Here is a 26,422-nt window from a genome sequence, read left to right on the forward strand (position 1 = left end):
AATAGTACCCCATTGTGTATACGTAGCATATTTTCAATATTCATTTATCTGTTGAGGAACACTTAGGTTGCTTCCAGATCTTGGCTGTTAAGAATAGCACTGCAATAAACATGGAAGTGCAGAAATGCCTTCAGTATACGATTTCCTGTCATTTGGGCATATACCTAGCAGTAGGATTGCTGGATAATATGGTAGCTCTATTTTTGTTTTCTTCAGGAACTTCCATACTGTTCCTCATATTGGCTGCACTAATTTACATTTCTGCAAACAGTGTATGAAGGTTCCCTTTTCTCCACATCCTTGTCAGCATTTGTTATTGCCTATGTTTTGGATAAAAGCCATTTTAACTGAGGTGAGATAATATCTTATAGCAGTTTTGATTTGCATTTCTCTGATAGTCAATGATGATGAGCATGTATGAAAATACACCTGTTTGCCATTTGGATGTCCTCTTTTGATTAATGTCTATTCATATATTTTGCCCATTTTAAAATCAGATTATTAGATTTTTGTCCTAATGAATTGAGTTCCACATATATTCTGGTTATTAACCCCTTATCAAATAGATAGTTTGCAAATACTTTCCTCATTCTGTGGGTTGTCTCTTCACTCTGTTGATTGTTTCCTTTGCTGAGCAGAAGCTTTTTAACTTGACAGTATCCCATTTGTCTATTTTTGCTTTGGTTGCTTGTGCTTGTGGGGTATTATTCATGAAATCTTTGCCCAGATCAAGGTCGTGGGAAGTTTACCCAATATTTTCTTGTAGTAGTTTTAAATTTGGAGGTCTTATATTTAAGTTCTCAATTTATTTTGATTTGACTTTTGTATATGGCAAGAGATACAGGTATAGATAGTTTCATTCTATTGTACATGGATATTGTTTTCTAAGTACCATTTATTGACTGTCCTTTATCCAATGTATATTCTTGGCACATTTGTGGAAAATGAGTTCACTGTAGATGCATGGATTTTTTTCTGGTTTCATTATTCTATACCATTAGTCTATGTGTCAGTTTTTCTGCCAGCACCATGCTGTTTTGGTTACTAAAGCTCTGTAGTATAATTTGAAGTTGGGTAATGCAATTCCTGCAGCTTTGTTTCTTTTGCTTAGGATAGCTTTGGCTATTCTGGGTCTTTTGTGGTTTGGTATAAATTTTAGGATTATTTTTTCTATTTCTGTTAAGAATGTCACTGTTGCTTTAGTAGGGATTGCACTGAATCTGTCAATTGCTTTGGGTAGTATGAACATTTTAACAATGTTGATTCTTCCAATCCATGATTATGGAATATTATTCAATTTTGGGGTGTCCTTTTCAGTTTCTTATATCAAAATTTTATAGTTTTCCTTTTAGAAATGTTTCTCTTCTTGGATTAAGTTCATTGCTAGGTATTTTGTTTCATTTGTAGCCATTACAAATGAGTTTACTTTCTGGATTTATTTTTCATTATTTTGAATATTTTTCATATTCATTCTACTGTTGGCATGTAGAAATGCTACTGATATTGGTGCATTGATTTTGTATCCTGCAATTTTATGGAATTTCTTTATCAGTTCTAATAGGTTTTTGGTGGGGTATTAGGTTTTACCACGTATAAGATTATATCTTCTGCAAAAAAGGATAATTTGACTTTTTCCTTTCTAATTAGATACTCTTTATATCTTTATCTTGTCTGATTTCCCTGGCTAGGACTTCCAGTACTATGTTTAATAAAGGTAGTGACAGTGGGCATCCTTGTCTTCTTCCAGATCTTAGAGGAAAGTATTTCAGTTTTTGTCCATTCAGTACAATACGAGCTTTGGGTCTTTCATATGTGGGTTTTATTGTGTTGAGGCATGTTGCTTCTATACCCATTTCTTTGAGGGATTTTGTATCTTTAAGGGATGTTGAATTTCCTCAAATAATTTTTCAGTATGAATTGAAATGATGATGTAATTTTTTCCCTTCATTTTGTTGATATGATGAAGCATATTGATTAATTGCATATGTTGAATCATCCTTGCATCACTGGAATAAATCTCACTTGATCATGATGAATGATCTTTTTAATGCATCATTGCATTTGGTATTCTAGTATTTTGTTGAGGAATTTTGCATTCATATTCATCAGAGATATTGGCCTATTTTTTTATGTGCCTTGTCTGGTTTTGATATCAGGGTAACACTGGCCATAAATAATCTCTTTGAAAGTATTTCTTGTGTCTCTATTTTTTGGAACAGTTTGACTAAAATTGAATTAAACTTTCTTTAAATATTTGGTAAAATTTAACAATAAAGCCATTGGGTCCTTGGCTTTTCTTTGCTTAGAGAGTTTTTAATGTATCTTCAATCCCATTACTTGTTACTGGTCTATTCAGGTTTTGGATTTCTTCATGGCTCAATCTTGGTAGATTGTATATGTCTAGGAATTTGTCCATTTCTTCTAGATTTTCCAGTTCATTAGCATGTAATTGCTCACAGCAGCCACTACTGATCCTTTAAATTTCTGGAGTATCAGTTGTAATGTCTCTTTTTTAAAATCTGTGAGCTTATTTATTTGGGTCTTTTCTCTTTTATTCTTAGTCTGGTTGAAAGCTTATCAATTTTGTTTAACTTCTTAAAAAATTCACTTTTGCTTCACTGATATTTTGTATTTTTTCCTCATTTCAATTTCACTTATTTCTGCCTTGATCTTTATTATTACTTTTCTTTCACTGGCTCTTGTTTACTTTTTTTCTGGCTCATGTTTGCTCTTGGTTTTCCAATTCTTTAAGATGCTTAATTAGGTGGTTTATTTTGTTTTTCCATGTTTTGTTGTAGGCACTTATAGCTGTAAAATTCCCTCTTAGTACCACTTTTGCTGCATCACAATGGTTTTGGAATACTGTGTTTTCATTATTGATTGTTTAACAAATTTTTCAATTTCATTTTTATTTTCTTCATTTACCCACTAGTGATTCAGGAGTGTATTGCTTAATTTCCATGTATCTGTATAGTTTCCAAAATTCCTCTTGTTATTCATTTCTAGATTTATTCCCTTGTGGTCAGAGGAGATGCTTGATATTATTTCGATTTTTCTGAATGTTTCAAGACTTGTTTTGTGACCTAACGTAATACCTTTGAGAATGATCCATGTGCTGGGCTGAGGGAAACAATGTGTATGCTACAGCTCTTGGATGAAATTTTCTGTAAATATCTATTAGGTACATTTGTTCTACAATGCAGTTTAAGTTCCATGTTTCTTTGTTGATTTTCTGCCTATAAGATCAAGATTCTGAAGTGTCCAACTATTATTGTATTGGGGTCTATCTCTCTATTTAGGTCTAAAAATATTTTTTATATATCTGGGTGCTCCAGTGTTGGGTTGATATATATTTAAAATTGTTATATCATTTTGCTGAATTGACCCCTTTATCATTATGTGGTAATATTCTTTGTTTCTTCTTATAGTTTTTGCCTTAGAATCTATTTTGTCTGATATAAGTACTGAGACTCCTGCTCCTTTTAGGTATCCATTGGCATGGAATATTATTGTCGATCTCTTCATTTGCAGTATATAGTGTGCCTGTTTTGTTTTGTTTTGAGACAGTGTCTCCCTCTATTGCCCAGTCTGGAGTGCAGTGGCAGAATCGCAGCTCACTGCAACCTCTGCCTCCCACTTTCAGACAGTTCTGGTGTGTCAGTCCCTAGTAGCTGGGACTACAGGCATGCACCACCATACTGGGCTAATTTTTGTATTTTTGGTAGAGATCAGTTTCGCCACGTTGGCCAGGCTGGTCTCGAACCCTTGGCCTCAAGGGATCCACCTGTCTCAGCCTCCCAAAGGGCTGGGATTACAGGAGTGAGCCACCGTGCCCAGCCCTGTGTCTTTACAGGTAACATTTGTGGTGTTTTTTTTTTTGATAAGAAACAAGTCAGTGGCTCGTTTTACGATTGAAGAGTTAAGTCCATTTAAATCTAATGTTATTATGAATCCGTAAAGACTTACTTCTGTTATTTTGTTATTTGTTTTCTGGTTGTTTTGTGGTCTTCTCTTCCTTCCTTCTTTCCTTCCTGTCTTCCTTTATTGAAGGTGATTTTTTCTGGTGATAGATTTAGTTTCTGCCTTTTTATTTTTTGTGTATTTTTCTTTTTTTTTGGTTTTTGGTTTGAAATTACCATAAGGTTAGCAAATACTATCTTATAAACCATTATTTTAACCTGATAACACTGTTTACATAAACAAACAAATAAAACTAATAAAAATTCTACTCCTTAAATTCAACTCACCACATTTTAACTTTTAGGTGTTTCTGTATATATCTTATTGTACTCTGTCTTAAAAACTTTTGTAGTTATTTTCAATTGGTTCATCATTTAGTCTCTTCCATACCACAATTACAGTCATAACATAGTCTGCATTTTTCTGTGCACTAACCATTACCAGGGAGTTTTGTACTTTCAGATGATTTCTTTCTTTTTTTTTTAAACTTGTATTTAAAGTTTGTCAGTACATATGTAGTATAGATAAACTTGTGTTATGGGGGTTTGTTACACAGAATATTTTATCACTATGTGTTAAGCCTAGTACTAATTAGTTATTTTTCCTGATCCTCTCACATCTCCCACTCTCCACCTTCCAAAAGCCCCAGTGTGTGTTGTTCTAGTCATTTAGCTTCCACTTATAAGAGAGAACATGCAGTATTTGGTTTTCTATTCCTGTATTAGTTTGCTAAAGATAATGTACTCCAGGTTCATCCATGTCCCTGCAAAAGACATGATCTTGTTGATTTTTATAGCTGCATAGTATTTCATGGTATATATATACCATATTTTCTTTATTCAGTCTATCATTGATGAAGATTTAGGTTGATTCCATATCTTTACTATTGTGAATAGTGCTGCAATGAACATACACATTCATGTGTCTTTATGATATAACAATTTATATTCCTCTGGGTATATACCCAGTAATGGGATTGCTGAGTTGAATGGTATTTCTGTCTTTAGGTCTTTAAGGAATCGCCACAATGTCTTCCACTATGGCTGAACTAATTTACACTCTCACCAACAGGGTGCCAGTCATATTGGAGCTGCCAGTCATATTGAAGCTCATTTGCATGTTATTGGTTTCTTTCCTGTTGCTGCCTTTAGGATTCTTTCTTTAACCTTGACCTTTGGGAGTTTGATTATTAAATGCTTTGAGGTGGTTTTCTTTGGGTTAAAACTGCTTGATGTTCTATAACCTTCTTTTTCTTGGATATTGATATCTTTTTCTAGGTTTGGAAAGTTCTCTGTTATTATCCCTATCCCTCTGTTATTATCCCCTATAAACTTTCTACCACTATCTCTTTCTCTACCTTCTCTTTAAGTCTAATAACTCCTAGATTTGCCTTTTTAAGGGTGTTTTTTAGATCCTGTAGATGTGCTTCATTGTTTTCTTTTTTTAATTATTATTTCTTCTTTTGTCACTTTTGACTATATTTTTCAAATAGACTGTCTTCAAGCTCATTAATTCTTCTGCCTAATCAAGTCTTCTATTAAAGGACTCTGATGCATTCTTTAGTATGCCAATTGCATTTTCAGCTCCAAAATTTCTGCTTGACGCTCTTTAATTATTTCATTCTCTTTGTTAGATTTATCAGACTGAATCTTGAATTCCTTCTCTGTGTCATCTTGAATTTTTATTAGTTTCCTCAACACAGCTATTTTGAATTCTCTGTCTGAAAGGTCACATATCTCTGTTTCTCCAGGATTGGTCTGTGTTGACTTATTTAGTTCATTTGATGAGGTCATGTTTACCTGGATGGTGTTGATGCTCTTCAGCGTTTGGGCATTGAAGAGTTAGGTATTTATTATAATATTCAATGTCTGGGCTTATTTGTACCTGTCCTTTTTGGTAAGGATTTTCAGATATTTAAAAGGACTTGGGTGTTGTGATCTTAGGTGCGTTTGCTTTAGGGGGTACCCCAAGCACTGTAATGCTGTGGTTCTAGCAGACTTGTAGAGGTATAGCCTTGATGGCCTTGGACAAGATCTGAAAGAATTATCTGGATTACCAGGAAGAGACTCTTCTCTTTCCCTACTTTCCCCAAAACAAAAAGAGTCTCTCTCTCTCTCTCTCTGTTTGGAGCCACCTCAAGCTGACGGTAGACTGCCACAAGCATTCCTGTGGCCACCGCCACTATGACTGTGCAGGATTAGATCTGAATCAAACATAGCACTGGGTCTCACACAAAGCCTGCCTTAACCATCCCCTGGGTACTGCCCATATTCTCTCCAGGCCCTGCCTTTACCATTCCCTGGGTACTGCCTATATTCTCTCAAGGCCCTGGGCTCTGCAATCAGCCAGTTGGCAAAGCCAGCCAGGCCTATGACCTTCTTTCAGGCCAGTGAGGTCTCTCAGGCCCCAGGTAGGTCCAGAGGTGCCATCCAGGAATCATGGACTAGAGTCATAAAATCTACCTGGTGTTCTATTCTACTGCAGCTTAGCTGGTAGTAAAACCACGAGATGCAGTCCTTCCTACTATTCTCTCCTCTTTCCAAAGGCAGAGGAGCCTCAACCTGTAGCTACTACCACTCCTGGCCGCAGGAAATACTGCTAGACTACTGCCAATATTCCCTGAAGGCCCAATGGCTCTTATGACAGTTTGTGGTAAATACTGTCTGACCTGGCAGTCACCCTTCAGGCAGTGGGCTCTCCTCTGTCCCAGGGCATGTCCAGAAATGATGTCCAAGAGTCACATCGTAGATTCAGGTACTCCAAGAGCCCACTTGGTGCTCTGTCCCCTCTGTGGCCATGCTGGTATCTAAGGTCCAAGACAAAGTCCTCTTTACTCTTCCCTCTGCTTTCCTCAAGCAAAAGGTGTTTTGCCAAGACACCACAGCTGGTAATGTGCTGAGTCTCACCTTAAGACCACAAGTCTCAGAGGCTAACTCAAGGCCCTTGATGTAATACCTGGGTATCACTGCTGGTTATCCAGGACCAAGGGCTCTTCACTAAGCAGGTAATAAATGCTGCCAGCCCTGGATTCTTTCCTTCAGGACAGCAGGTTCCCTTCCAGCCCTGGGTGTATCGAGAAATGTTGTCTGGGAGCTGACGTCTGGAACAGCAGCCTCATGACTCCGACCGGTGCTGTCTTGTTGTGGCACAGCTGATATCCAAGATGCAAGACAAGTTCCTCCCCACTCTTCCCTCTCCTCTCCTCAAGGGAAAATATGGGGTAACTTTTGGAGACATGAACTCTGTAGCCTGGGGCTCAGAAGGGGTAATACTAGCCCTTTCTTGACTGCCCCAGCTGGTATCTTAGTATGCCACATGCCCCACCAGTCCACTATATCTGGGCCTAGTTCAGCACTAGGACTTACCTAAGAGTAGTAGTCTTTATGGCCTAGACTGCCTTTCAAGTTTACTTGGGGAGGCAATGTGCTGCAGCCCTCAGTGGCAAGGTTTACAAGAACTCAAGTTTGGACTGCTGGAATCAGCAATTTCTCTCTGGCTAGGGCTGCTTTAAATGTTCCCTCCATGGGCAGGCACCAGTTGAGTTTCGTCAGTTTTTCCTTTCTGCTCTAACAGGACAGCATTAAGTTCATGCCTCATAATTGCTGTGTCCTTCCTCCTCCAATACCCAGAGATGCTCTCCATACCATACTGCCACTGCTAGGGTGTGTGTGGGAGGGTTGGGGGGCATTGGCAACTGAGGACTATTTTTTCCATTTCATCAGTGCCTCTTTCAGCGATGTGAAATTAAAACCAGGTACTATGAGTGTTCCTCTGATTTTTGGTTTTCATGAAGATGTTTTTTTTTCTGTGTAGATAGTTGTTAAATTGGAATCCTTGTGAGTGGAACAATTGGCGGGGCCTTCCATTCCGCCATCTTCCTCTGCCTACCAACTCCACTTATATTTTCTAATTTAAGACTTTAGTCCATGTACATTCAATGTTACTGTTCATAAGTAAGAACTTACTCCTGCCATTTTGTTATTGTTTGTTTGTTTGTTTTGTGGTCTTCTCTTCCTTTCTTTCTTTCTTCCTGTCTTCCTTTGTGTGAAAGGAATTTTCTCTGGTGATAGGCTTTACTTTCTTGCTTTCTGTTTCATTTGTGTTTCTGTTGTAGGCTATTTGATTTGAGGTTTCCACAAGGTTTGCAAATAATATTTTTTAACCCATTATTGTAAAGTGATGACAACACTGAGAGCAAGAACAAACAAGCAAAGACAAAGCTAGTAAAAACTCTTCACTATAACATCAGCCACCCTGCATATAACTTTTTGTTAGTTTTATTTATGTCTTATACTGTTTATGTTTTGAAATGGTGTGGTTTTTATTTTTCATAGATTCATCTTTTAGTCTTTCTAATCAAGATATAAGTAATTTATACACTGCATTTACAGTGTTACAATATTTAGTGTTTGTCTGTGTACTTACTATTGTGAGATTTGTATTTTCAGATGTTTTCTTATTGCTCATTAACATATTTTTCTTTAGAGCAAAATCCCCTTTTAGTATTTCTTGTAGGATAGGTCTAATATTGATGAAATTCCTTAGCTTTTGTTTTTCTGGAAAAGTCTTTATTTCTCATTCATATGTAAGGCATATTTTCACTGGATATACTATTCTAGGATAAAATTTTTATCCTTCAGCACTTTAAATATGTCATCCCACCTTCTCCTGGCCTGTGAACGTTCTCTGCTGCCAGATATTTTGGAGGTCCTTTGTATGTTACTTGTTTCTTTTCTCTTGCTTCTTTTAGAATCCTTTTTTTAATTATTGATCTTTGGCAGTTCAATTATTAAATGTCTTCAGATAGTCTTGGTAAAATCTGCTTCATGTTCTGTAACCTTCTTGTATTGAGTATTGATATCTTTCTCTAGGTTTAGAAAGTTCTTCATTATTATCCCTTTGAAATAATTTTCCACCCCAATATCTCTCTCTGTAGCTCCTCTTTAAGGCTAGTAACTCTTGGATTTACCATTTTGAACCTATTTTCTAGATCTTGTAGGCATACGTCATTTTTTTTTATTCTTTTCTCTTTTGTCTCCCCTGACAGTGTATTTTCTAATAGCTTGTCTTCAAGCTCAATAATTTTTTCTTCTGCCTGGTTCATTCTGCTGCTGAGAGACTGTGATGCGTTCTTCAGTCTATCAATTACATTTTTCTGCTTAATTTTTTAAAAATTACTTTAATCCTTTGATATTCTTTGATAGAATTCTAAATTCCTTCTCATGTTATCTTTAATTTTGTTGTTCATTCTCAAAACTACTTTTTTGAATTATCTGTATGAAAGTTTGCATATGCCTCTCTCTCTCCAGGATTGGTCCCTGGTGCCTTACTTAGTTCATTCAGTAAGGTCATTCTTCCCTGGGTGGTCTTGATGGTTGTGGATGTTCGTCTATGTCTAGGCATTGAAAAATTGGGTATTTCTTATAGTCTTCACATTCTGGGTTTATTTGTATCTATCCTTCCTTGCAAAGTTTTCTGAGAATTCATAGGGAATTGATGTTGTGATCTAAGTCTTTGGTCACTGCATTTTCATCTGCATTAGGGGACACCCCAAGGCTAATAATGCTGTAAATTGTACAGACTTACAGAGGTACTGCCTTGGTAGTCTTGGGTAAGATCCAGGAGAATTCCCTGGATTACCAAGCAGAGACTCTTGTTCCCTTCCTTTGCTTTCTTTCGAACAAATGGAGTCTCTTACTCTGTGTGCTGAGCTGCCTGGAGCTAGATTAGGGGTGACATAAGCACCCCTATGGCCATCACTACTGGAACTATGCTGGGTTAGACCCAAAGCCAGCACAGCACTGGGTCTTGCCCAAGGCCTGTCATGACCACTGCTTGGCTACCACCAATGTTCGCTAAAGGCCCAAGGGCTTTTCAGTCAGGAGGTACTGAATCCAGCCATGCTTATTCCCTTCCCTTCAGGGTAGTGAGCTCCCCACAGCCAGTGAAGGGTCCAGAAACGCCATTCAAGAAGCGGAGTCTGGTGTCAGGAATCTGAGCAATCTACTTCATTCTCTATTCTACTGCTGCTGAGCTGGCACCAAAACCACAAGGTAAAATACTTCTCACTAATCCCTCCCCTTTTCTTAAGCATTAGAAATCTCTCCCCATGGTTAACATCATCCTAGGTTCATGTTGCGTACTGCCTGGCTATTGCTAATATTCACTCATGGCCCAAGAGATCTTCAGTCAGCTTGGAGTTAATGCTTCCAGGCGTGGTCTCTCCCTTCAGGGCAGTGGGCCTCCTTATGGCCCAGAGCAGGTCCAGAAATGCCACTCAGGACCAAGGCTTGAAATTGGGAACCTCAGGTGTCCACCTGGTTTTGCTGGAGGGTTTTATTTGGCCATCTTGCTCCCCAGCGTGTCTTCTTTTAAATAAATATTTGAAAAGTCAATTGGCTATACATATGTTATTGACATAAAAATCTAATATTTATGAAAACCACTAGAACCATGTGAAAAATAAAGTAGCACTAAGATCCAGGGCCTAATTACTTATCTTACTGATGCTCTGGCTAAGGGCAATTCCTTTGTACAACTTAGAATTAACTGAGCTAATTCTCAGATGAATTTTCATGCTACTGCAAATGCCCAAGTTATATTACTTCACTGAAAAATAATTGCAACTAATCATGTACAATTTCATATGTTGTCCCCGTGGAAACTGTAATAAATTCAAGATGGTTGATATGCTCTAGCTTAGTAAGGTAATTGAGTAATAAATAAAAAGGTATAAAAAATATAAGCTACCACGCTACTTTATTACTTATGCTGAAATCTATGAATGATCTGACAAATAATTCAAAATAATATTTTAAAACCTCAGTGAACTACAAGAGACAACAGAAACACATCTGAACAAAGTAAGGAAAGTAATACATGAACAATATGGAAGTTCAAAAAAGTATAGAAATCATTTAGAGAAACACAGAAATTCTGCAGCTAAAGAATACAAGGACTGAACTGACAGAGTCAATAGAATTTCAACAGCAGATGAAGTCAAGCAGAAGAAAGAATCTGTGAAATCAAAGACATATCATTTATAACTATGCAATAAGAGGAAGAGAAAGCATTACAAAGGATGAAGAAAGCCTATAGGAACTAATGAACATCATCAAGCAAAATACTGTGTGCATTATTGCTGTTTCAGGAGGAACAGAGAAAGAGGAAGGAACAAAAGCTTATTTAAAAAATAATGACAAATACTTCTCATATCTCAAAGAGAAATGAACATCCAGATACATAATGGCTAAAGAACCACAATAAGTGAACATCAAGAGATCTTCACTGAGAAACATTATAATTAAATTGTCAAAAGTCAAATAATAAAAAACAAAGTTAAAGAAAAAAAGAATTTTGAAAGCAGTAAGAAAAAGAAACTGATTTCATACAAGGGAATTATCATAAGACTAATGGCAGATTTCTCAGCAAAATCTTTGCAGGTCAGAGAAAGTAGGTTGACATATTCAAAGTGTCAAAACAAAGAAAAAATATCTGTCAACCAAAAATACTTTAATTGGCAAAGCTGTCTTTCAGAAATGAAGGAGAGATAAAGACTTTTCTAGAAAAACAAAAGCTTAAGAAATACACCACGAAATCTCTCCAACAAGAGAATTCCTAAAGTTAAAACAAAATAATGCTAAATAGAAACATGAAAACATGAAAGTACAAAACTTACTGATAAAGACAAGAATATAGCCAAATTCAGAATACACTTATAAATGGTGATACATAAATCACTATTAACACGGTATAAACATAAGAAGACAAATTATTAAAAAGTATAGCTACAATAATTCATTAGTGAATATTGATATCATTTGGCTCTGTCCCCACACAAATCTCATGGTGAATTGTAATTCCCATTGTTGGAGGAAGGACCTGGTAGGAGGTGATTGACTCATGAGAATGGACTTTCCCCTTGCTGTTCTTGTGATAGAGTACTCATGAGATTTGGTTGTTTGATAAATGTGTGGCACCTCCTCATTCTCTCTCTCTCTCCTGCCCCATGTAAGACATGCCTTGCTTCCCTTTCACCTTCTACCTTGATTGTAAGTTTCCTGAGGCCTCCCCAGCCATGCAGAATTGTGAGTCAATTAAACCTCTTTTCTTTGTAAATTACCCAGTCTCAGGTAGTTATTTATAACAGTGTAAGAACAAACCAATATATATACACTTTCTAAAAATATATCAATAGTGACATTATTAACATGTCAGTGAAGAGAGAATTCTTAAAGAGTAGTTTTTTGGTGTGTGATCAAAGATAAGTTGCTATCAGCTTAAAATGAAGTTTTATAGCTGTAAGATGTTTCATCTAAACTTCATGGTAATCAGATACAGAAAAGATAGAGAAAAAAGAAACAAAACATAACACTATAAAATTATTAAAACAAAAAGGAGATGGCAAAAGAGAAAGAAAGGAACAAAAAAAGTCAGAAAAAAACAAATTGGCAACAATAAGCCCCTTACCTATCAATAATCACTTTAAATATAAAGGCATTACATTCTGTAACGAAAAGACACAAAAAAACAATTTCCAACTCTATTTTACTGCATTAGTCCATTCTCACACTGCTATAAAGAATCACCTGAGAGAGACTGGGAAATTTATGAAGAAAAGAGGTTTAATTGACTCATAGTTCCACAGCCTATACAGGAAGCATGGCTGAAAGGTCTATGGAAAATTGCAATGATGGCAGAAGGCAAAAGGGAAGCAAATGTATCTTACCATCCTGGAGCAGGAGAGAGCAAGATATGGGGAAATACTACAAACTTTTAAACAATCTGATCTCATGAGAACTCTATCAAGAGACAGCACTAGAGGAATGGTGTTAAACTATTAGAAACCACCCACATGATCCAATCACCTCCTACCAGGCCCCACCTCCAAAACTTGGAATCACAATTCAATATGAGGGTTTGGTGGGGACACACAGCCAAACCATATCAGCTACCTACAAGAAACGAATTTTAGCTTTAAAGATATACATAGGCTGAAAACAAAGATATGGAAAAAGATAATCCATGCAAATGGTAACTAGGAGAGAGCAAGGATGCCTATAATTATATGAAAACAAATAGACTTCCTGTTAAAAACTATTGCAAGAGGCAAAGAAGGTCTTTCATAACAATAAAGGTGTCATCATCAAGAAGATGCATCAACTGTAAGTATGTATGCACCCAACATCAGATCACCTAAATATGTAAAATAAATATTACAGAAATGAAGGGAGAAATAAACAACAATGTAATTGTAGTGGGGGACATCAACACCATCAGTACCCCACTTTCAATATTAATAAGTCATCTTGAAAGAAAGTCAATAAAGAAACAGAAGAGTTGAACAAAACTCTGGAACAAAAGTATCTAATAGACATATACAGAACATTCCATCCAACAGTAAAATATGCTTTCTTTTCAAGAGCACATGGGACACTCCAGAATAGACACTATGTTAGCCTAGTAAACCAGTCTTTAAAAGTTGAAGAAGATTGAAATTATGTCAATTACTTTTTACTAATTACAATGGCATGAAACTAGAAATCAATAGCAAAAGGAGTAAATTTTATAACAATAAATGCTTACATTAGGACAAAGAAAGAAACAGCCCAACTAATTACCTTTATATCATTTATTGTTTCTTAATTTAACAATAAATGCTTATACTAAGAAAAAGAAATAAACAACCTAATTTTGTACCTTACGGAACTAGAAAAAGGAAAAATGAAGCCAAAAGTTAGCAGAGGGAAAAAACAATGATCAGAGTAGAAATAAATGAAAAAGAGACTAGAAAAACAGTAGAACAAATCAATAAAACTGAGTCAGTTTTTTGGGGAAAAACAGAATCAATGAACTTTAAGCTAGACTAAGAAAAAGGAAGATTCAAATAAATAAAATTATAAATGACAAAAGAGACATGGCAGCTGATAGCACTGAAATACAAAAGATCATGATTGACTACTATAAATGATTATGCACCGACAAATTGGATATCTAGAAAATGGACAAATCCCTAGAAAGAGTAAACCTGCGAAGACTGAATAATAAAGATTTAGAAAATCTGAACAGACCAATAACAAGAGGTTGAATGAGTAATACAAACTTCCAAACAAAGAAAAACCTGGGACTAGATGGTGTCGCTGGTAAACAAAAAAGATTTAACAATTTTTCACACTTTTCCACAAAATTGGAGAGGAGGAAACACTTCCAAAAATTGAAGAGGAGGGGAGGGGAGGGAAGAGGAGAGAAGGAAGAAGGGGAGGGTAGGGAGGGAAGAGCAGGAGGGAGAAAGAAGGTGCTAATGGTATCTGTGGGAGTGACATGACCAAGAGCAATGCCACTCGGATATGGGACAGGTGCTATCAATTTTCCTAAGTACATGGCTGAATCTTTCTGATAAACTGGGCTTACTTTCTTTTACTCCCAGAGGACCTAGTATCCCTAGATCCCTCACAAGTCTTCTTGGCCTAGGGTCTCCCATTTTTCCTGTATGTCCCTTCAGCCCAGGCACTCTTTAACCACATGAGCATGGCGGGGAGGTTCTGCAGACTCCTAGGTGATAAGTGTTACATTAACTGGGAAAATCATCTGCGTTCTTAATATATGGATAAGTGGGTACATTGTTGTATTACATTTTCTTCCTAGACTGTTTAACTCAAGGGAGAAAAATGAACTTAATCTCAGAAAAAAAATACACTTCTGAATGATTAAATTTATCGATTATGGTTTTAAGCTTTTCTGTTGTTTCTGAATTGGTAGCAAGAAGATCCATTAAATTGTTGTGCTATTTAAAAAGACATCACTGCTCTTATTTAAAAGTAAGCAATACATTCAAGTCTCTATTAGAGACACTTTAATATAATAAATATTTTTCAACATACATGAACTTGTTTAAAAAGTTGTTTAGAACTAAGTTCCTTCATCATCAGCCAAAGAACATTTCTTTTAGGAATAGATTTTTCAGCATATGAAAGCTGTCCAAAATGTCAGGCAGCTATTTGAATCCAGGTCCATCTTGCAAACTTCCTCAAGGATGCTGTTCCCCACAGATGGTGCTCTTCACTTTAGTTTGTTTTCACTGTGCTTATTCATGAAATGACAGATGTTATTGAGAAACTGACTCCCTACTCTAATTACAAACAGCTTTATACACAGAGCAAAACATAAATAATAAAACCCTCTTGAGTAACATCAGATATTAGGCAAATTAAACATATCCTTAGGTCATCAGCAAAACAGAAGAACCAAACATTTTACCAATTAGCTTATTAAGGTATTGTTTTATGTAATATAATTAATTGGCTTTAAGTGTACAACTTGATAAGTTTATAAAAGTGTATACAGTCATATAACCACCTCTACCATCATAATCTATTTCTATCACTTCAGAAAATCTCCTCATGCTTTTGGCAGTAACTGCCCCTCCAAACACAAAAAGAATTGATAATGGATACATTATTTTAGTTACTTTATAGAAATATCCAAGAGTTATCCATATTAATGCCTTGGATAAAACATTTTTCTTGTGATGTGAAAATGAATCTAATATTCAAAAATCCATAAGAGATCTCCAGCTCATATCAGAATAGTTGGTATAACTTATTCACATTTAAGAAACTGGTTCATGAAAAGAAGCAGAGAAAATTTAGGATATTATTTTAAATTTCCTTGGTTATTCTAAACAAGAATTTTATGATTCTTTTTTCATTATTTTGATAACAGAGTCCTTAAAACAATGTGAAGTGGTTTCATCTAATTTCAAGTGTTTATTGCAATAATCTCAGGTCTCTGCCAGACTTTTGCCACTATGAGGCAGTATCATAGGCATTGGCACGACAATAGAACAATTAAATTGCCACCAGAGGCATAAAGCAAAAACAAAACAAAAGAGAAGAAAGAAAGAAAATAATGAATTCTGAAATATCTATACTATCTACCTCGTAGCCAGTAATTGTAATAATTTCTCAAGCTGGCTAAATTTTTCAGTTAAGAAAATTGTGATTCTTGAAGCTTTATCATAACATTACCTTTTGCCTTTTAAAATATATATTCCCTCCCATCTACTCTCCATTTATAATTCCAGTTGCAAAATGACAGGGATTTAGACTGATGTTGTTCAGTAGTTTTTATCAATAAGAAACTATTGCACTGAAAGTCTCAAATTCAGACAATTACTATTTCCACAAGTACCACAAAATATTTGTAATCAGGCAAGGTTAGAATGGGGGTTGTTACTGTATATTTATTATCTACATTGATGAGTGATAGGAAGACAACGGTGTCCAAAACTTTCTCTATTTCTGTCCTTTAGAACTCAAAATCTAGAGAAGGGGGATTATGAGTTGAACAGTATTCCCTCAGAACCTCAGAATGTCCCCTTGGAAACTGGATGCTTGTAGATGCAGTTAGTTAAGATGGAGTCATACTGAATTAAGATGTGTTCTAAATCCAGTGACTGGTATCCTTATAAGAAAGCCATGTGAAGGCACAAAGGGAAAAAGCCTATCTGATGATGAAGGCAATGATTGGAATGGTGCAGCTAAAAGCCAAGGAATGCCAAAGATTGCTGGCAACCACTAGAAGTTAGAAAAAAGGGATAGGATAAATTTTCCCTTAGACCTTTCAGAAGGAACCAACCCAGCCAACGCCTACATTTTAGACTTCTGGTCTCCCAAACAGTGACAGAATAAATTTTGTTTGTTTTATGACACTGGCAGCCCTAAGAAACTAATACAGAGAGATAGATATTAATGAAATATTGATAAATACATGTAAAATTGCAGCTATGAAAAAAGCTTATTGATGAGAGCTTCAAAGTGCATTCATATCCAGATGAGTTGTGCTAGTCACGGAGATCAGAGAACGCCTTTTTGAGAAAGTGTTTTTTAAAGTGAGAACCAAAGAAGTTACCTGTAGAAATATGAAATGAGAATGAGTACTGCAGTCCAACTAGAAGTAAAGCGTGTTTTTTTTTTTTTAAAAAATGCACTATTTAATGACTTAATAAATATGCATCCTCTATCTTATGTACTCTTATAGGATCTGGAGATTTAGAAATAAACATGCAGTTTATACTCTATGAAAAAAAGGTATTGTGATCAAGCTATTAAAATACTGTTGTATTCTATTAATGAGGATAAATGAATAAACTACATCTGTTATTGTTAAATATCTGTAGTCCCAAATACATATTTTTATTAGAAATAAAATAATAAAATAAAAATACTTTATTAGAAATAAAATATTTTTAAAGTAGTGATTTCCTTCTTTCCCTTCCCTTCCTTCCTTTCCTCCCTCCCTGACTCCTTCTCTCCCTCCCTCCCTCCCTTCTGTCTTTCTTGCTTGCTTGCTTGCTTGCTTGCTTTGCTTGCTTGCTTGCTTGCCTGCTTTCTCACAGTTTCACTCTGCCTCCCAGGCTGGAGTGCCATGATGCTATCTCGGTGCACTGCAACCTGTGCCTCCTGTGTTCAAGCGATTCTCCTGCCTCAACCTCCCCAGTAGCTGGGATTACAGGTGCGCACCACCACACCAGGCTAATTTTTGTATTTTTAGTAGGGACGGGGTTTCCCTATGTTGGCCAGGCTTGTCTCAAACCTCGGACCTGAAATGACCCTCCCACCTCGGCCTCCCAAAGAGCTGGGATTACAGGTCAGAGCCACCGCTCCCAGCCAATAGTGATTTTCAGTAAAGAGGATTTCCTTATATTGCTTCTTATCACAATGACACAATCTGATTTCTTTAAATAGTCAAAAAAATTAAAAATAACGAAACTACAGACAAATTTTTTTAATTCTCCAGCTGGGTCTAAAAATCATGTTATTTATTTAGGTGATAGATTTTGTGTATTCAAAACATATGAACATTGTTTGATTTATTGTCAATTTGGTATCGCATTTTGCTTGAGCAAAAGAGATAGTGCCAGAGAATCTTTGTAAGTTTGCTATCATCATTTAATTTTGTAATAAAAATATTTTAATTTTATATTAAATAAAAATATTTTAATTTTAAATGAAATATTTTTTCATTTATTTCATTTAATTTTGTAATAAAAATAATATAAACAATTAGATAAGGTTCTTAAAATAATTACTCTAAAAATCTAATAAATTAACAAAACAAATAGCTGTTTTATAATGAGGCAGAAATTTTACCCATTTTAACCAGATTAAGAAATTTCAGTTGAAGAATTTTCCTTTATGTAATCGAGTTGTTTTGTTTCCAGCAAACTCTTTGCAGTAAAGAAAACCTTGGTAGTTCTTTCATGAATGAAAAGGATATGTGTACTTCATTTCAAATTGGCAGGGTCTCATGGTTTCCTTATAGATGTATAAGGTATAATTCAGTTTATAGAAGTAGTACAGTTAAAGTCTAAAGAAGGTCATTTCTTAATCTTTTTTTTTTGCATTCTTGCTTAGAAAATTACTAAGGAGACTCATTGGTAGTTTCTATGTCACCTGAATGTACTCAATCCCCTGGGCTTGGGGATATATTTATTGAAACTGATATTTATGAATAAAGAAATTAAAAAAGGAATAAATCCAACTTTTATGTGTCCTTCTAAACAACTCACAAAACATCCGTAAGACAAGCAAACACCCCGAATAACTTAATGTCACATATAGGTAGGAAAAAAATTAATAACCAAAATTAACAGAATCAACTCCAGAGCCCACAGTGAGTAGAGAGTGGGGTGAAGACTTTGTGAAAGAAAGAAGAGAGGAAGTTCATAAGAATATAACCAATAAATCAGCCTCAGAAAGAGAAAGTCTTAACACCAATTGGGAAATAGAAAAAAATAAGATTGAAAACTGATAAACCAAAACACTGCCTTTGGGGAATCCAAAGCAAGACTTGAATATGCACAAGGACAGATGTAGCGTGTTGTTTTGATTAAGAGAAGGTGACTTGGCTAGATAAGATACCCTTGGGTATGTAAATAACAAGTAATTAAAAAGTAGAATTTGAGAGTCTTGATGAAAGAAAATTAAATCATAATGTCAGAAGACATACAAAGTGCCTTTCCAACAAAATGCTCTTGAATAAACAACTACAACAAAAGCTAGTAAATGACTGTCTTAGGTGGGGTTCATTCAAACACGTGGCTGAAATAGGATTCCATGTACAAGAAAGGTATTAAATGAATAGGTTCTGGATAAACTGGAGGGAAAAAAAATTAGGGAAAAAGAAGAAGATAGGAAGGGAAGACCGCTAAGCAAGCTTGTTGTTACAGGGGAAGTGCGGATTCATTCTATCTTACAGGAAACCCTGCAGCATAAATTGAACCCTAGACTTTACTGCACCTTCAAGCAGGGAGCTGGGTTCCTGTAGGTCTGCAGAGATCAATCACATAGTTGTCGTGGGGAAACTTAAACTCCCAGGCATATCCAGGTGATTCAGTTTGAGTTGTCCAAGTGTCAACTTCTAGAGGAATGTGAAAGTGTGAAGCACTAGCAGCAATAGCCACAGCATCTAGGGAATGCCATATCTGATCATCAAAAGAGATCTTAGAATATCTGAGCAGGACACCAACAATGTCTGCTGCAGCAACTGAAATCCCTTATCATTCTCTACACAAAGCTTGTTGATGCACTTAAAATGAACAAAAAGTAGCAAACAGATAAAATAACAAGAAGGATCAAAATATTTTAACTGATGAAAATTATCTCCACCCAACAACAACAAGCAAAAGGAAACTGTGTCACAACTCTTCAATATAATTAACTATGTTTAATCAGACATTTATAGATTAAAAATTTTGAATTCATGATCCAAAATATTATAACACAAGAGGTAAAAGTCATACAAAATGTGAAATGAAAGTTGATGTAACTCATTGAAGAAACGGAAGAAAAAGTTACCTTGGAAAGAAAAATGACAATATAAGATGTAAAGACAAAATAGGATTTACTGAAAACATAACAAACATCATTTAAAAATACACACGAAAACATCTGTGAGAACAAAATAAAATCACTAAAAAAGTAAAAGGTATCAGATAAAGCAAATGATGTAGATAACATTCTTAAAGATGGTTCTGTTATCTACATGTATGCATCACCATACATCAAATTTGAGCATTTTTAAAAAAGGAAAAATAATGGAGTAAACTAATACTTAAAACTTCAGTGAACAAAAACTTCCTGGAAATAAATGACACAGTTTACATATGATAAAAGCTCATTATGTACCTGGAACAAATGTTCTGAAACAGTGAACTCTGAGACAGAGCTTCATACAATTGACTTTTTACATAAAGAAAAATATAGGCCAAGAAACACATACAAGAAAACTTAGTTTTTCTCAGTTTTTCAATTATACCTTTTGCAAGCAAACTATGAGCAAAAGATTTTATGTCTTTAAGAACAAGCTATGTGGTTCTTAAAGTATCAAGCTTATAGGAAAACAAAAGTAAATCTATAAGTATTCAGAAAATACTGTACTCAAGAGGCATTTCCAGCAAGGCGTGGTGGCTCAGCGGCTCACGCTTGTAATCCCAGCACTTTACGCAGCCAAGGTTAGAGGATCACTTGAGCCCAGTAGTTCAAGACCAGCCTAGGCAACATGCAAGAAACTTTTTTGAAAAAATTTAGCCAGGTGTCGTGATGAGTGCCTGTGGTCCTAGCTACTCAGGACACTGAGGTAGGAGGATAGATTGAGCCCAGGAGGTTAAGGCTGTAGTGAGCCATGACTGCACCACTGTACTCCAGCCTTGACAACAGAGCAAGACCCTGTCTCCTAGGCGGGAAAAAAAAAGAGGCATTCCCATGGCACTGGGTAAGGGAGAAGTTTTATCCAGACAAGAAATAGTAAACACTACAAAAGGACAAACAGGTATACTTAAACAAATGAAGATATACTTTTAATGTAAGCATGTTAATTTTTTAAATCACAAAAACATATGAAGAAATGTTTATTTGAATTTTTTTCACCTCGAACTAGACAAATTGATTCTAAAGTTTAAATTAAAAAAATAAAAATAGCATGCTACTATAGTACAGAAGAAACTGGAGGAAAGAGATATGAAGGAGCTCTGCCAATGGCACTACTAGATTTTAAACATATTACAAAGCCTCAATTAAAAAAATAAGAGTGTAGTATGGGCACGTAAGTATAGAGATAGACCTGTGGAACAGAAAAGAAATCTCAGACCCAGAACTAATTCATACAGAAATTTAGTACATGTGAAAGGTAGCATTTAAATCACTAGAGAAAGCACGGACTTTGAAGTAAATGGTTATCGATAACCTGGATAGCTATTTAGAAAAGGATCAAATTGTAGCTATATCTTAAGTAAAGTAGAAATAATGAATAGACTCAAAATGGATAAGAGATTAAAATATAAAAATAAAACCATACAATCATTGAAAAAAACATGAGTAGTTTTCTTTATAACCTGGGTCTGCAACAAAGAAAGATGAAAAAGTTACTACCAAAAATGGCCTGGAGAATATGTCACATGAAAAGTCAAAATAATAAACGACAATTTGGGAGTATATTTGCAATGTGTCAAAGATAAAGATCTAATGCTTAAAATACAGTTTTAAAAGCTATAAATTATTTTGTAAAAATGCCCCTCATAAAACCAACTAACCAAACAAAAATACGCTCAGTCTCTCTTATAATAATGGAAACATGGAACAAAATTATACGATGATACTCTTTCTCACCTATTAGACTGTTCACAGATTGACAGCATATTATGTGTGTGGCCCTGTGAGGAAACAGGCACTCTCTTACATTACTAGGATTTTAAATGGTACTCCTCTTTGGAGGGCCATTTGTCAGTATATAACGTAATTACATATGCATTTACCCATTCACTCAACAATTCTGCTTCCAGGAAATTAATTCAGTCAGGTTATAATGTTAATCATTATAAAATTATTTATAATAGCAAAATATTGAGAATGTCCTTAATTCTCATCAAGAGGTTGATAAATCTATAATACACTCCACCCAATGGAGTGGTATCTTTAAAAAAAACAAGAAATACCATGAGTATCGTCTGTGTTTGTGTGTGTGTGTGTCTGTGTGTGTTCATCTGTGTGTAGAGAGAGTTTGGTTTTAGCTCAATCAAAAAACATGATGGTAGATGGATGGATAGACAGATTGAGAGATAGGCAGGTATAGAGATAAAATGATAAATTCAAGGATAGCTATATCTGTATGTCTGTGCACCTGTATTTTTTTTTAATCTAGAAAAAGAGTGAATAAATATGCAAAACATTGACAATTGTTAAACCTAAGTGGAAGGGTATAGAAGTGTTTGTTGTATTTATATTGAACCATATATTTCATAAAGCTGCTGCTATTTGAACATTTTTATCTATAAAAATAACTGTCTCGTGTGGTTCAATCTAAATGCAAACACTCTTCACCAAGTACACTGATGGTTTTGTAAGTTAGAAATAGTCCACTATTAGTAGTTTTATACACTTTCACTTATTCTATTCTATTTTTTAAGAAATAAATTTTCCAAATAAAATGTTGCAAAAATAAGAAAATGCATTTTCCCAAACAAGGTCTTAATATGCTTAAATTCACAGAAAGGAAATAAAGAAAGGAGAGATAACATTGTTTAAAGATCAACTATGTTGTAAGAACCATTCTCTGGTTCCTATGTCCTAGGAACCCAGGAACCTTCATCTTTACATATAAGAAAATGTGTTCAAATAAATTCAGAGAATCTGATAAGTTTCCATGGTTTGAAACATTTACACAGCTAACAAGTGACAAGAAACTGTGCCCATAACATCATGAAAATAAATATATTCTCTATTAATTTTTAAAATGCAGACTGGAAAATAGCATGCTTGATGATAAAAACATCAAACTGAAACAACCTTGAGGAATTTTTATATTTTCAACTGAAACTTTCAGTGTATGATCTGCAATAGGATAGCTGCTTCTAAATGCTTTTGAAAAGTATTTTATGCAATTGAATTTTTAATCTATTGATCTTTATGTTCAGTACATTTCTAATATTTAAAGCAATGTTTGGCTTTTCTGAGAGGATCATCAAAAAGTCCTTTATTGATGAGAAGTTCGTGGTAAAAAATCCCCTACTGGTTTACTCACTGGCCAGCTGCCTTTCCCCTCCCGTCTCTGACTTTTTACCTAGAATACTCCAAGTGCATTATATTGGCCTCCAGTCAGAGAATCATAGTCTGCTGATAAAACACTCAGTGTCATTTACCATCTGGCTATTCTTTCATGGCTTAAGAAGTGCAGTTTCTTTTTTTGTCATCAAACTTTTTTTTTTCAGTGTTAAAAGAGGATCTTCCAGTAGTACAAAGAATGTTGACATTCTTACAGAATCTGAAGTGTCAAGCAGAGAATATACATTTTAGCACACTTACCAAAATTATATAGTTGTAAGATTCTGGCATGCTCTCTCTCTGTGTACAGGTGGCTAATTTGCAGACACGACGTGGGTGGTGCTGTAGGAAATAGCACAAAAAGAGGAAAGCAGGTCATACCAGCCTCAACCTAATACAGGGCTTTTCAGCACTTTTCTTCAAGCTGGGGATTAATAAAATCCATTAAAATCATTTGTAATTTTATAAAAGTCTTAATTAGATAAAATTCTTTTCTGAAAGTTAGCTATATTTTAAAAGCATAGAGCATTATAAACTGTTCCTTATGAATGCAGTACACTTCATACAAATTTATATTTTTTTAAGTTAAAAATAATGAGCACATTAAAATTTGAAATTTGCAGCTCGGTGCGGTGGCCCATACCTGTAATCCCAGCACTTTGGGAGGCTGAGGTGGGCGGATCAAGAGGTCAGGAGTTCGAGACCAGCCCCAACCTGGTGAAACCCTGTCTCTACTAAAAATACAAAAATTAGCCAGGCATGGTGGTGGGCGCCTGTAATCCCAGCTACTCAGGAGGCTAAGACAGGAGAATCGCTTGAACCCAGGAGGCAACGGTTGCAGTGAGCTGAGATCACGCCACTGCACTCCAGCCTGAGCGACAGGGTGAGACTTTATCTCAAAAAAAAAAAAAAAAAAGAAATTTGCATTTTAATGTAGCGTTAGTCAGCATGGGGACCCATGATGCAGAAAGGCAGGTAAATCTCGAGACTGGGAAGACATATCTTTGCACAAAATCTTAAAGGAATGACTGGGCCATATAAACATGGAGAGAGCAGAGGGAAGAATGACACTCCCTAAGATTATCGGCTTGAACAGAGGTATATTCAGAATTTTCTTAGTAGAAGGAGAGGAGCAATTGAATTACATTGAAAGTTACTTGGATAATAACATAAATAATAATATTTAACACATCAAGGAACCCTAAAAAAAAGCAATTGCTCTGAGGTAAGTTATGGATTAATGAAAATGCAGCCATTTAGTTACACCCAAGTAGCCATGGTTAAACAGCACTTTAGTTTTTGGCAGTGCAAGCTTCATGTGCAGTCACTTTATTTTGTTTTTAAACCTTCCATCTGTTACAACACAGAGGTCTTCTAAGGAGGCCTGGGGGATTACATGGTTAGTTGCACAATTTCTGTATCTGGAGATTTTGGGGTTTTGTGGAGCTTTGTTTTATTGCTGTTAGTTGTTTATGTGTGTTTGTTTTGTGGCTTTCACAGTCTGACCCACTGTTTTCTGCCAGGATGCAATGCATTGTTGGTATTAACAATACCTCCTTGCGTTACCACCTCTGGTTACAGTGTCCAAAATGCTCTCATTTATAAGGGATGCTCTTGCTGTGCCAGACCGTCAATGGCTATGACTAAGTCCTACAGTAATAAAAATGCAAGACTTTTTAAATGTTAGTGTTACATATGGTATTAGGAATAGCAATCTTTAAAAAAAAAACAGCATCAATCAGGACATTTTTGTGTCTCTTCATTGACTTCTATGGCGTAGCAGGTGATGAACTCTGGAGAGTCAGAGGCTATTTTAAGCAGGCCAGAGGGCCTGACTGAGCTCTGGTTGTATGTTCTGGAGAGGCAACTTTCTTCCTGAGGCATCCCTTTTAGACCCTCCCCTTGGGTCATATAGTAGTGCTTTTTCATCACATTATCACCCCTGACCAGCACTCCTTCCCTCTTTATCTCTAACAGGAGAATTGCAATTCATCCTTAAGGCCAGCTCGCATCATGTGAAACATTATAATCCCATAGCAAATATAGCATAAGGATGTTAATTGATTGGTTAATTCCCTTGCCAATGGAAACATAGTTTTATGACAAACACTTCACACCCATAATTTTGTAAATTATAAACAGGTATATCTTTGAAGAATCTAGAAACATATATACTTCCTTTGCTTTTGTTTTCTATTTCCTTTTATTCTCTGAATTTGTCTCTGAATGTTTTTAAGTTACATTTTCCGTCTGTCATGTGGATATTCTTATAAGAACTCATAATTAAATATCTCTTCAGCTTCATAACTAAAGGAGCTTGAAGCAACATAGAGCAATGCACCCAATTTCAATTAAGTTGTCTTGCTTACAGCTTTTAACATAAACAGAGTAACATATTTTCCTCAAGCAATTTGCATATGTTTTCTTCAATTTATAACAACTTCAAGAAGCTGTATATGAAATTCATATATGAGCTGCTTTCCAGTTTACTGTAAATTCGGAGTCTGTAAAGCAATTAGATTTTCCTTTACTTGACAACTAAATTTTATTTTAATCTAAAAGATGTTTGACTACTCTTCAAGAAATTTTATGCATGCAAAGATGTTGTCATTATTCACATTAAGGAAACAAGTTCACCAAAATGCCATAGTCTTTGTGTCTGACTACATTTTAAACCTTAAAACTGTAATTTATTTTATAAAAGAAAGTTCTAAAGAAATAAATTTAAGGGAGAAAAGGTATTAAGAGTAAAAAAGTATTCATAAATTGTGTTTAAGCTATATGTATAGATGTGAAGATTTTATTAAATTCTCTGCAAACATAAATGTATGCTTGTCATAAAAATTACTTTAAAATGTGTCTTAAATACCTGCTCTGTAGATCATAAAACTTAATACTTACAAGTCTTTCTCTGATAACTAATTTTAAAAACTGGAAGCTTTTATGTTTTATTGTTCATTTTAAAATATAAGCCCTTATGAAAACTAAAATTTATTTTGAAATACATTATTTATAAAAGCAATTTCAGTAGACATTCATCCTTTAAAACATTCATTCTTGAATTAAATATATATTAGTATACTTGATTCCAAACATTTTACAAATACGTGAATGCTTCTGAGAAAAATTTTAGGGCAATGTGAAATATTTAAATATGTATTTGGATAAATATCTAGTAAATGCTTCAAGAGATCAAGTAGTTGAATAATTTGCATATGGATGCTTTTTTCTTTTAATAATTGTACTTTTCTTTTCCTGAGTGAGTTAGCTGCCAAGTTTACTTTAAGATTGAGAAAAACAACCAACTAGGAGTCTCAGGCTGTTGAGTTATGGTATTGTTAATTATACCTGGAAACGGAGGCAAA

The sequence above is a fragment of the Pongo pygmaeus genome, chromosome 3 (assembly GCF_028885625.2).
Source record: "Pongo pygmaeus isolate AG05252 chromosome 3, NHGRI_mPonPyg2-v2.0_pri, whole genome shotgun sequence".
Lineage (NCBI taxonomy): Eukaryota > Metazoa > Chordata > Mammalia > Primates > Hominidae > Pongo > Pongo pygmaeus.